The 13,072-nt window shown below is 37.7% G+C and overlaps 1 protein-coding gene across 1 annotated transcript in view; it reads right to left on the bottom strand.

Annotated features, from left to right (window-relative positions):
• The window catches only part of KANK2 (KN motif and ankyrin repeat domains 2), a 191,455-nt gene extending 178,683 nt beyond the window's left edge, over positions 1–12,772 (bottom strand). The window contains exon 1 of the mRNA XM_053717881.1: positions 12,693–12,772. The gene's annotated coding sequence lies outside the window, so the exon portion shown is untranslated. The remainder of the gene's footprint in view (positions 1–12,692) is intronic.
• Between the last annotated feature and the right edge of the window lie 300 nt (positions 12,773–13,072).

Genomic DNA, 13,072 nt, shown 5'->3' with positions numbered 1-13,072 from the left:
TAACCCAGCTCCTGAGTGCCTTATTGCCCTGTAACATCTTATTGCAGTAACCCAGCTCCTGAGTGCCTTATTGCCCTGTAACATCTTATTGCAGTAACCCTGCTCCTGAGTGCCTTATTGCCCTGTAACATCTTATTGCAGTAACCCAGCTCCTGAGTGCCTTATTGCCCTGTAACATCTTATTGCAGTAACCCAGCTCCTGAGTGCCTTATTGCCCTGTAACATCTTATTGCAGTAACCCAGCTCCTGAGTGCCTTATTGCCCTATAACATCTTATTGCAGTAACCCAGCTCCTGAGTGCCTTATTGCCCTGTAACATCTTATTGCAGTAACCCAGCTACTGAGTGCCTTATTGTCCTGTAACATTTTATTACAGTAACCCAGCTCCTGAGTGCCTTATTGCCCTGTAACATCTTATTACAGTAACCCAGCTCCTGAGTGCCTTATTGCCCTGTAACATCTTATTGCATTAACCCATCTCCTGAGTGCCTTATTGTCCCTGTAACACCCTATTGCAGTAACCCTGAGTGCCTTATTGCCCCTGTAACATCTTATTGTAGTTACCCTAAGTGCCGTATTGCCCCTGTAACATCTTATTGCAGTAACTCAGCTCCTGAGTGCCTTATTGCCCTGTAACATCTTATTCAGTAACCCAGCTCCTGAGTGCCTTATTGTCCCTGTAACACCCTATTGCAGTAACCCTGAGTGCCTTATTGCCCCTGTAACATCTTATTGTAGTTACCCTAAGTGCCTTATTGCCCCCGTAACATCTTATTACAGTAACCCAGCTCCTGAGTACCTTATTGCCCTGTAACATCTTATTCAGTAACCCAGCTCCTGAGTGCCTTATTGTCCTGTAACATCTTATTGTAGTAACCCTGAGTGCCTTATTGCCCCTGTAACATCTTATTGTAGTAACCCTGAGTGCCTTATTGCCCCTGTAACATCTTATTCTAGTAACCCTGAGTGCCTTATTGCCCTGTAACATCTTATTGCAGTAACCCAGCTCCTGAGTGCCTTATTGCCCCTGTAACATCTTACTGCAGTAACCCAGCTCCTGAGTGCCTTATTGCCCCTGTAACATCTTACTGCAGTAACCCAGCTCCTGAGTGCCTTATTGCCCCTGTAACATCTTACTGCAGTAACCCAGCTCTTGAGTGCCTTATTGCCCCTGTAACCTCTTATTGTAGTAACCCAGCTCCTGAGTGTCTTATTGCCCTGTAATATCTTATTGCAATAACCCAGCTACTGAGAACTTTATAGCCCCTATAACATCTTATTGCAGTAACCCAGCTCCTGAGTGCCTTATTGCCCCTGTAACATGCAAATGTTTAATGTCCCTTTAATTGCAAGAAGATTTGGTTCAGCTGGGAAATTGGTTTTGCAAATTGCACTGATGATATTGACTTCTGCATTCCATTGTTTCTTGTAATTATGAGTTTTCTGGTGTATTTTTTAGCACCAGGATTTTGATCACATCAGTGCTAAACACAACAGAAAACCAAATAACATTCCAAACCTGTTAAAACCAGATATTAGTGAAAATGATTTATTGTTTCGAATTCTCTGAAAATAATTATTACTTAAATGAATATAATGTCGGGGTGTAAAACCTAGGAATAACAAACAAACATAACATTGAATTATAGTGACATCATTATTGTCGAATTCGTAAATCAGAAATTAATCACTGTATTGCAGATAATTGGCATAAAAAGAGAAGGTGTAAAATAATTTTAACCTGTCTTTTTGCATTAGAAAATGTTTATTTTGCAGTCTATGGACACACCCCTTGAGTGTTCTTTTTTTAAAATCTACTTTGATGTGACTACTCAAGGACAGGTATATATGAGCACCTGCATGTATCTAATAATCACTGTGCAGTATGTTGAATTCCATGAAATACACTACAGCCACTCCAAAGACAGTAGAAACATTCAATTTTCAGATTTTAAGGGACACTGAACCCAAATTTTCTTTCGTGATTCAGATAGAGCATGCAATTTTAAGCAACTTTCTAATTTACTCCTATTATCACATTTTCCTCATTCTCTTGGAATCTTTATTTGAAAAGCAAAAATTTAAGTTTAGATGCCGGCCCATTTAAATAATAAATAATTAAATGCTGTCCAGGTCCTGAACCAAAAATTGTCTGGCTCCTTAGCTTAGATGCCTTATTTTTCAAATAAAGATAGCAATAGAATGAAGAAAATTTTATAATAGGAGTAAATTAGAAAGTTGCTTAAATTGCATGCTCTATCTGAATCACAAAAGAAAAAAAGTGTGTTCAGTGTCCCTTTAAATAACAGGATAAACAGGAAAAATACAAAATGAAAGTGCATTACAAAGTTTTTTTCCCCCACTGCGAATATTGAAAAGTTTTATAGGGAATTTGTTAAAGGACCAGTAAATACAGTAGATTTGCATAATCAATAAATGCACAATAAAAAGCCAATGCAATAGCAGTTAGTCTGAACTTCAAATTAGTAGAAGATTGTTTTCTGACAAATTTCAAAGTTTATCTATTTCCACCCCCCTGTACCATGTGACAGCCATCATCCAATCACAAATGCATATACATATACAGTATTCTGTGAATTCTTGCACATGCTCAGTAGAAGCTGGTGACATACAGTTTAATTATCATAAGGAAGTAAATTGGAAAGTTGTTTAATATTATATGCTCTATCTGAATCATGATACATGCGATCTGATAGAAAATAAAAAAATAAATGGACTTTCATTAATGAAACCGCCGAAATTGGTCAGTATTTGAAAATATTTCATCTTTATAACATTCAATTTCACCTCTGTTCCTCCGCCCATACAATCGCTGCCATTGATTTCCAAAGTCACGTTTTTTTAACGTCCAATCAAAATCTCAGCCATTTGGCGACTGTCAACTACCCAAACATGCCCCTCATTTGCTAAGCGCATGCGCTACATGTTGGATTGCAGACTGATAGTCAGATAACATGTAGTGGTGCGCATGCACAAAGCGAGCAGTAAAGACCAAGATTCCCATATAATGATATAGAGAGCGGGTGGTTCCACTCTCTACGTCGGATCATGAACAGATCAGGAAGTAATACTGGGGGCGGAGCAAAGTAAGTCACATCTAAATTTATAATCAAATGTTTGAGATATAAAAAAAAAAGATAGTGATTTAGGTGTTATAGATTTGAGGAACAATAATTAAATTTAAAATTTCACTAAATTTACCATAATTTAAATGATTGTGTTCACATTATACAGTGTCTAAGCGCTCTGTGAAATAGCAAAACAATTACTGTATGTTCCCCAACTTCACAGATAATTCACAGGGATCCCCACCGTTTACAAAGATGCACTATGTTGCTATGATCCTTCTATCACCAGACTATCACTTGACCTCCCTGTATCAGCAAAACATTAGGCACGAACAGGTCTCATCACATTATTATTTCTTTCTACACAAATTTGGAATTTTTGTAGAACTTTCAAACATCAGTTGTGTCAAATAAATCTTAAATTTGTTCTTTCACAACTTTTATAAATAAGGAGATCATATTTAAAATAGTCATTATAAACAAACCTTTAAAAATTGACATCAATTATCTAACCTACAAAACATAATTAATTTGATACGCTTTGCTAATGGATTGTGGTTGACCCATACAAAAATGACACGCTCTAATGCCTTAGATTGGTGGATTATGGGACTGGTCACTAGGCTATGTTTTGCTCAGGAGCTAGGTGCTTCACTTATGTGTTTAACCCATCTGTGTAAGTTAAATACATAGTAAGCTGCGGTCAGTAGTACAAAATGAGATGCTGTAATGAATTAGAGGATGACATTTTTGCACTAGAATGTCCTTTTCACATGGACATTCAAGGTTCAGTTAACAGACACGTACCCATCTCTACAGGGTGCCCAACTACAGACATCAATGCCATGCTTTTCTATACCCACCATTATGTTACATATAGCCATACATAGGGTTGCCACCACAATGGTATTTTACCAACATGGCTGGCATTTTTAAGCTTCAGGTCAAAAGTTGAAAACTAAAGTTTAAATATAGCACTGAAGATGCTATCATGGTGTGTTACAATCTAATTATAAACCAATGTTTATTTCAGATCAGTCCTAGCAGATTTAGTCCCTAATGTATGCAGTATAATTATTTATGCAAATTTATGCTAATAGTCATGGCCAGTATTTTTTTCCAGAAAGGGTGGCAATCATATCCATACATGTCAACAGCTGACACAAATCTGTTATAATTCTCTTTAAAGGGACATGAAACCCAGAATTTTTCTTTCATTATTTAGATAGAGAATACAATTTTAAAAAAGCTTCAAATTTACTTCTATTATGAAATTTGCATCATTCTCAAGTTATTCTTTGTTGAAGAGATATCTAGACCTGTAGCACTACATGACAGGAAGTAGTGCTGCCATCTTGTGCGCTTACTAATGCATAATATTGTAGTAAAACTGCTGCAGATACGTGCACGCTCCTGAACTTACTTTCCGTCTTTTCAACAAAGGATAACAAGAAAAGTAAGAAAATTTGATCTTGGAAAGTTGATAAAAAATTGTATGTTCTATCTGAACCATGAAAGAAAAAAATTGGGTTATATGTCCCTTTAACCTCATTATATTATTATTATAGTTATATTGTTGGAGATCTGTGTAAATCATCTGTAATGTTTTCAAATCCTTATTTGAAAAAATGCAATTTATTGTGCCAATAATACAGAGCATGCCGAGGCTGTCATGTGAGTGCAATCTTCCTCAAAGCTATATTGTTTCCCTGTTCATAAATAATGTCTTTTTCTTTTTCCAGAATCACTGGAATTCTTTAAAGCAGGGGTTGACAAATCTGTTTAAAATTTAGGAGACAGTAAGAATATTTAGGAGCCAGGGGCGCGATCCGATATCGATCGCAGTTTGCGGCGCAAGCGAGGGAACCGGCGTCGCCCGCAGTTTCAGCTCGCAACTCGAGCTATCCCATATAGGTCGCCGTCAGATGCTAACGTGCCGTAAGTCTGACAAACCAGCGATGTCCAGAAATCTGCGTAAGTACAAATTTCTGGCGTCGCCAGTGACTTGCGCCACGTTAGAATCTGCCGGCGCCTATAAAACCTGACTAAAGTCTAAAACACCCGCACTGTCTAACACGCCTCCCTAACATAGCCCGCACTGTCTAACACGCCTCCCTAACATAGCCCGCACTGTCTAACCCTCTATCCGCTATCCCCCCTCACTAGCCTAACAATAAAAATGCTATTAACCCCTAAACCGCCGCTCCCGTACCCCGCCGCAACCTAATAAAGTTATTAACCCCTAAACCGCCGCTCCCGTACCCCGCCGCCAGCTATATTATATCTATAACCCCCTAAAGTGAGCCCCTAACACCGCCGCCATCTATATTAAAATTATTAACCCCTAATGTAAGCCCCTTACACCGCCGCCATCTCTATTAAAATGATTAACCCCTAATTTAATCTACCTACCCCGCCGCCAGCTATATTATCTATATTAACCCTAAGTATATTATAGTTAATATAGGTATTACATTATATATATTAACTATATTAACCCTAATTATATTAGGGTTAATATAGCTAATATAGTTACTATAGTATTTATATTAACTATATTAACTCTATCTAACCCTAACTAAATTTATATTAAATTAATCTAATTCATTTATAAACTAAAATGTTCCTATTTAAATCTAAATACTTACCTATAAAATAAACCCTAAGATAGCTACAATATAATTAATAATTACATTGTAGCTATGTTAGGGTTAATATTTATTTTACAGGTAAATTGTTAATTATTTTAACTAGGTATAATAGATATTAAATAGTTATTAACTATTTAATATCTACCTAGTTAAAATAATTACCCAATTACCTGTAAAATAAATCCTAACCTAAGTTACAAATACACCTACACTATCAATAAATTTAATAAACTACTAACATCTATCTAAAAATACAATTAAATTAACTAAACTAAATTACAAAAAAAAAAAACACTAAATTACAAAAAATAAAAAAAAGATTACAAGATATTTAAGCTAATTACACCTATTCTAAGCCCCCTAATAAAATAATAAACCCCCAAAATAAAAAAAAATTCCCTGCCCTATTCTAAATTCAACAAATTTCAAAGCTCTTTACCTTACCAGCCCTTAAAAGGGCCTTTTGTGGGGCATGCCCCAAAGAATTCAGCTCTTTTGCATACAAGAAATACAATACCCCCCCCCCCATTACAACCCACCACCCACATACCCCTATTCTAAACCCACCCAAACCCCCCTTAAAAAAGCCTAACACTACCCCCCTGAAGATCTCCCTACCTTGTCTTCACCACACCGGGCCGAACTCCTGATCCGATCCGGGCGATGTCTTCCTCCAAGCGGCAAAGAAGAATTCTTCCTCCGGCGATGTCTTCCTCCAAGCGGCAAAGAAGAATTCTTCCTCCGGCGACGTCTTCCTCCAAGCGGCAGCAAAGTCTTCATTCTTCCGGCGGCATCTTCAATCTTCTTTCTTCGCTCCGCCGCCGCGGAGCATCCATCCCGGCCGACTGCTGAACTTGGAATGATGTACCTTTAAATGACGTCATCCAAGATGGCGTCCGCCGAATTCCGATTGGCTGATAGGATTCTATCAGCCAATCGGAATTAAGTTAAAAAATTCAGATTGGCTGATTGAATCAGCCAATCAGATTCAAGTTCAATCCGATTGGCTGATCCAATCAGCCAATCAGATTGAGCTCGCATTCTATTGGCTGTTCCGATCAGCCAATAGAATGCGAGCTCAATCTGATTGGCTGATTGGATCAGCCAATCGGATTGAACTTGAATCTGATTGGCTGATTCAATCAGCCAATCTGAATTTTTTAACTTAATTCCGATTGGCTGATAGAATCCTATCAGCCAATCGGAATTCGGCGGACGCCATCTTGGATGACGTCATTTAAAGGTACATCATTCCAAGTTCAGCAGTCGGCCGGGATGGATGCTCCGTGGCGGCGGAACGAAGAAAGAAGATTGAAGATGCCGCCGGAAGAATGAAGACTTTGCTGCCGCTTGGAGGAAGACGTCGCCGGAGGAAGAATTCTTCTTTGCCGCTTGGAGGAAGACATCGCCGGAGGAAGAATTCTTCTTTGCCGCTTGGAGGAAGACATCGCCCGGATCGGATCAGGAGTTCGACCCGGTGTGGTGAAGACAAGGTAGGGAGATCTTCAGGGGGGTAGTGTTAGGCTTTTTTAAGGGGGGTTTGGGTGGGTTTAGAATAGGGGTATGTGGGTGGTGGGTTGTAATGGGGGGGGGGGTATTGTATTTCTTGTATGCAAAAGAGCTGAATTCTTTGGGGCATGCCCCACAAAAGGCCCTTTTAAGGGCTGGTAAGGTAAAGAGCTTTGAAATTTGTTGAATTTAGAATAGGGCAGGGAATTTTTTTTATTTTGGGGGTTTATTATTTTATTAGGGGGCTTAGAATAGGTGTAATTAGCTTAAATATCTTGTAATCTTTTTTTTATTTTTTGTAATTTAGTGTTTGTTTTTTTTTGTAATTTAGTTTAGTTAATTTAATTGTATTTTTAGATAGATGTTAGTAGTTTATTAAATTTATTGATAGTGTAGGTGTATTTGTAACTTAGGTTAGGATTTATTTTACAGGTAATTGGGTAATTATTTTAACTAGGTAGATATTAAATAGTTAATAACTATTTAATATCTATTATACCTAGTTAAAATAATTAACAATTTACCTGTAAAATAAATATTAACCCTAACATAGCTACAATGTAATTATTAATTATATTGTAGCTATCTTAGGGTTTATTTTATAGGTAAGTATTTAGATTTAAATAGGAACATTTTAGTTTATAAATGAATTAGATTAATTTAATATAAATTTAGTTAGGGTTAGATAGAGTTAATATAGTTAATATAAATACTATAGTAACTATATTAACTTACATTAGGGGCTTACATTAGGGGTTAATCATTTTTATATAGGTGGCGGCGGTGTAAGGGGTCAGATTAGGGGATAGATAAGGTAGATGGCGGCGGTTTTAGAGGCTCACAGTAGGGGGTTAGTTTATGTAGATGGCGGCGGGGTCCGGGAGCGGCGGTTTAGGGGGTAATAACTTTATTAGGGATTTCGGGGGGGGGGGATCGCGGTTGACAGGTAGATAGACATTGCGCATGCGTTAGGTGTTAGGTTTATTTTAGCAGATCGCGGTTGACAGGGAGATAGACATTGCGCATGCGTTAGGTGTTAGGTTTATTTTCTAGTTAGTTTAGGGAGTTACGGGGCTCCAATAGTCAGCGTAAGGCTTCTTACGGCTGCTTTTTGTGGCGAGGTGAAAATGGAGTAAGTTTTCTCCATTTTCGCCACGTAAGTCCTTACGCTGCATATTGGATACCAAACTGCGCGGGTTTGGTATACCTGCCTATGGCCCAAAAAACTGCGGGCGACGGCAGAAATATACGCGCGTAACTTCTAGGTTACGCCGTATATGTGATACCAAATCCGCGCAAATATTGGCGTCGCCGGCTTTTGCGGGCGACGCTTTATATCGGATCGACCCCCAGGTACACTTTTAGGAGCCAGCCAATGGTATTTGTATATAGATATATGGAGAATAACCCAAAAAGTTAGGAGCCAGGGGTAAAATTCTAGGAGCCAGTGGCTCCCAGGCTCCTGGGTTTGTCGAGCCCTGCTTTAAAGGGACAGTCTAGTCAAAATTAAACTTTCATGATTCAGATAGGGCATGCAATTTTAAACAACTTTCCCATTTACTTCTAGTATCTAATTTGCTCAATTCTTTAGATATCCTTTGTTGAAGAAATAGCAATGCACATGTGTGAGCCAATCACACAAGGCCTCTAGGTGCAGCAACCAATCAGCAGCTACTGAGCATATCTAGATATGCTTTTCAGTAAGTGATATCAAGAGAATGAAGCAAATTAGATAATAGAAGTAAATTAGAAGGTTGTTTAAAATTACATGCTCTTTCTAAATTACGAAAGAAAAAAATTGGCTTTCATGTCCCTTTAAGACTCTGGGATATTTGTCACTGTTATGGTGAATATAATTTATATGGAGTGCACTGGATTTGTTGCTCAGTCAGTATATGTATTTTTTAGAGGTTGACAAGTTTGTTTTCACTACAGCCAATAGTAGAATATACATTTTTCAAACATGAAACCCCAAAGATGTCTTTTGTGATTCAGACAGAGCACACAATTTAAAAAAACTTTCCAATTTACTTCTATTATCAAATTTGCATTGTTCCCATAATATTCTGTATTGAAGAGACACCTATAAGTAGGCACCTGGAGCACTACATAGTAGGAAATAGTGCTGCGATCTAGTGCTCTTGTAAATGGATAACATTCTTGCAAAACTGCTGCCAAATAGTGCTCTTGCAAATGGATAATATTCTTGCAAAACTGCTGCCAAATAGTGCTCCAGAAATGGGATGGCTCCTAAGCCTATGTCCTAGCTTTTCAACAAAACATACCAAGAGAACGAAGAAAAATGACATGTCCTATCTGAATCATGAAAGAAAGAAAAAATGAAAAATGGGTTTCATATCCCTTTAAAGGGACATAAAATAACAATTATAAAATATCCTAATGTGCTAGTTTTTTTTTTTATATTTGCACTATTGCTTGGAGAGATTTTATGTGGTTAACCTCTGCAAAATGAATACAATTGACATGACTAAAGGAAAATTAACCAGTTTGAAAACTTTGAAATTTACTTTATTTATTGTGCCCCCTTTTCCTGTAATTTACTTTAAAAATTGTTGGTTTTCTATAAAGTAATGGGTGTCTTCATCTTTAAACTTAAGTTACCCCCATATCCATCTCTACTGCTGAGGATAGTTAAGTGACAGATATAAAACAGGCAACAAAATAGACTACAAAAAAAAAGGCTTTGTGGAATATAGCATTGCTAAAGTAACTAACTGTCCCAAATTGATAGACGTTTGGTGTCACGGAGAGAAGGGTGTACTGCGAGAAGCAAGCAACCTAAAATGGAGCCTTGCTATGCCCCCCAAGGCCGAACATACAGTGATCTGAGATGTCATAGCAGAAAATGCAGCATGTCTGCAGAAAGAACAGGACACATGCAGGAACTGTTAGCTCCTTTGCTTTGCAGCACTGCACCACATCAGGCTGTTCTCTTCAAACAGAAACTGTGCTCTGGCTGCACTGTTTAAGTTTTCCATAACGCAATGCAGGCAGAGCGAAGCACTGTTTGAAGAAAACAGCCTTTACTGGTTGGCAAAGCTATGACTCTTGAATATAAGACATTCTTATGAGCAATGCACCTTTTTTCATTACTACATGTGTACCTTATAATTATGTCATGTTAAACAAAGGATTTTTTTATTTTTTATTCAAGATACATTTTAAAAACGTATTTTCTCTGCAGCTAATTTGCAATGAGATTTTAACTGCCTCAATATATTATAAAATTGCTTTATTCTCCAGTTTATCAACACATTGTAATTGAGATGGTGCTTTAGCCTAATATAAATTACATTTCAAAATGACCTATAGAATTTTTTTCACAAAAACAAATCTCATCGCAGAAAGTGAAAAAAGTTCTGCCTCTGTGTCCCTAAGGGAGGAGCTTATGGAGGGGTAATCACAAAGGTAAAGTCCTACTCAGTTCTGCAAGCATTGGTCTCTATCATGACTTCATGATACTTGGATAGTCACTTGGCTACCTGTTTAGATTCTCCTCTTTCCAATGAGGTATCTCAACCCTTTCTACGCAGCATAGGGGGCTGTGTCATGGGCTCTTTTACTGGTCATTCCAAGGTCTGAAGACTCGCCAGATACACGGGCCCACAAGCTCCATACAGAGCTTGATAAATGGGCCTCTATGTGTTTAACTCCAGCAAAGGAGCGAAAGTGCCACTTGGGACCGGCGGAACACTGTTGATCCTGAGCGAAAACCACCATTGATCCAATCAGCAGCGCTAGTTGCTCATCTGAGTGGTGTAAATAGCGCTGCTGATTGGATCAGCAATGGGTTCTGCTAGTGACCGACAGTGCTCCGCGGGTCCCAGGCAGAGCTTTTACTGTGTGTTAACCCCTTTGCGGGGGTTAAACACATAGTAATGTACTATGCATTATTTTATTGTACCCGTATGATTGTAATGTACCTTTGTTTAGCACTGCATAAAATGTTGGCGCTTTATAAATAAATTATATAATAATAACAAATTAGATCATGTAATTTTCTGACTGTTATGGCCCTTTAACTATGCACTACTTTAACATACTATTTCTTTCTGAGGAAGGGGTGTAATCCCCAAAACATCCCATAAGAAAATGCATTTATCATATTATAAAGAAATACATTTAATATAACAGCACATAATACAAATTACATTAAATATGTAAATCAGAAAGTGCAAGCCCTGTTGACATTTGCTTATATGATTAAAGCTTGGCACTCTGGTAGTTGTGAGTGTGCATATTTGCGTTTTTGTGTGTGCGAGTATGTATAAATATATATATATATATATATATATATACGTATATACACACACTTATCTGTTTAACAATAAATTAGCTTTGAGGATTGCTCCTAATACATAGTACTTTACTACAAATTATATAAGTGTTTACCAGAGAGATGTTTTAATAGATACATATATATTTCTATGCAAATACACGCAGTACAAACATAGAAGTTACTTAGTGCACAAAATCTTTATTGATGCTTAGTTCAGCTTTCTAACACAGCGTATCCATATCCCCCCGGGCTGGGTGGGTCTGTAAGAGCCCTGCAGAGAAATCTGGAATTTATAAAACTTTAACACTGCTGCTTATAAGGAGAGGCCATGGAATTCCTGGCTCCAACGCTACTCTCACCCTGCAGTTTGGGCACAAACAGACTGTCAGCTCTCTTGGTTACAACAGTCACAAAAAGTGCCAGAGACAGCAATATTTCCTTTTCAACACACATAAAAAAATATATTTACAAAACATTTCAAGTATCCCATTACTTTCTTTTGGTACCATTATAACATTTTTCTCATACTGGATGAATTCCTGCTATTTTCACATATTTTGGAAAAGTATACAGAGGTTTACTGAGCATTTAGTAAAATGACCCCATAAGCACCATCCTTAGTGAATGCTGAGTGCAAGTTACTTTAATAAATAGCATCTCACTTTTTCTGCAATTATAAATGTGAATTACTTCACACTTCACCTACGTAGCAGCAAGTTAAATGATTACTACACAGAATATATCATTCCACAACAATTGTGTACATTGTTTAGCAGAGCAGAAATGATTGGGTTGCGTCCAACACATAACATAAGAATAGGTCCACGCCATAGGGATTTCCAATAGTAGACAGTTTAATACTCATATAAGGTTTAAAACCATAAAATATCCCTTAACTCTTTCTCTGCCAGTGAGTTAAACTAGCTTTAAATTTACCATTGCAGAGTACAGCACTTCTGGGATGCAGACAGAAAATGCAGATGCACATCTGGAATTAGTTAGTGGGTGTACAAAATATCCATCCATTCCTTTGGGGGTGGGTAGGAAAATTAGCCACGCTGGCATATGCCCCCCACAGGGTACCAAAGTGTTCCCCCATACCCTTAACAGAAGGGTCCACCAATATCTGGAATTTATACTCACACTATTTTTCCTGAGCTGGACTGCTGGACGCCGATATTCTCCTCCTCTTCTCTCTGAATCTGTTTCTGTCTCTGTCCAAAAATTTCCCCATCACCAAAACTCAACCTCTTACAGGATTCCCCCCTCTCCCCTGCTCCACCCCCACCCATTACAACTTCACATCTCTTAAAGACACAGGAACTGCAAAGATATATTTGGGGAAATGAATGCAGATTTAGCATACGGTAATAGATTCATCACTAGTTAATGCATCTGAAATGCTATAATTGTAAATACAAATCAGTCTCACTAGGTAGACACAAACACACACACATATATATATATATATATATATATATATATATATATATAATGCATTACTGTTAAACAAGATTTAAACA

This window comes from Bombina bombina, chromosome 6 (genome assembly GCF_027579735.1).
Source record: "Bombina bombina isolate aBomBom1 chromosome 6, aBomBom1.pri, whole genome shotgun sequence".
NCBI lineage: Eukaryota > Metazoa > Chordata > Amphibia > Anura > Bombinatoridae > Bombina > Bombina bombina.
Note: the sequence above shows the minus strand (reverse complement) of the source record. Positions and strands in the feature narration are given on the sequence as shown.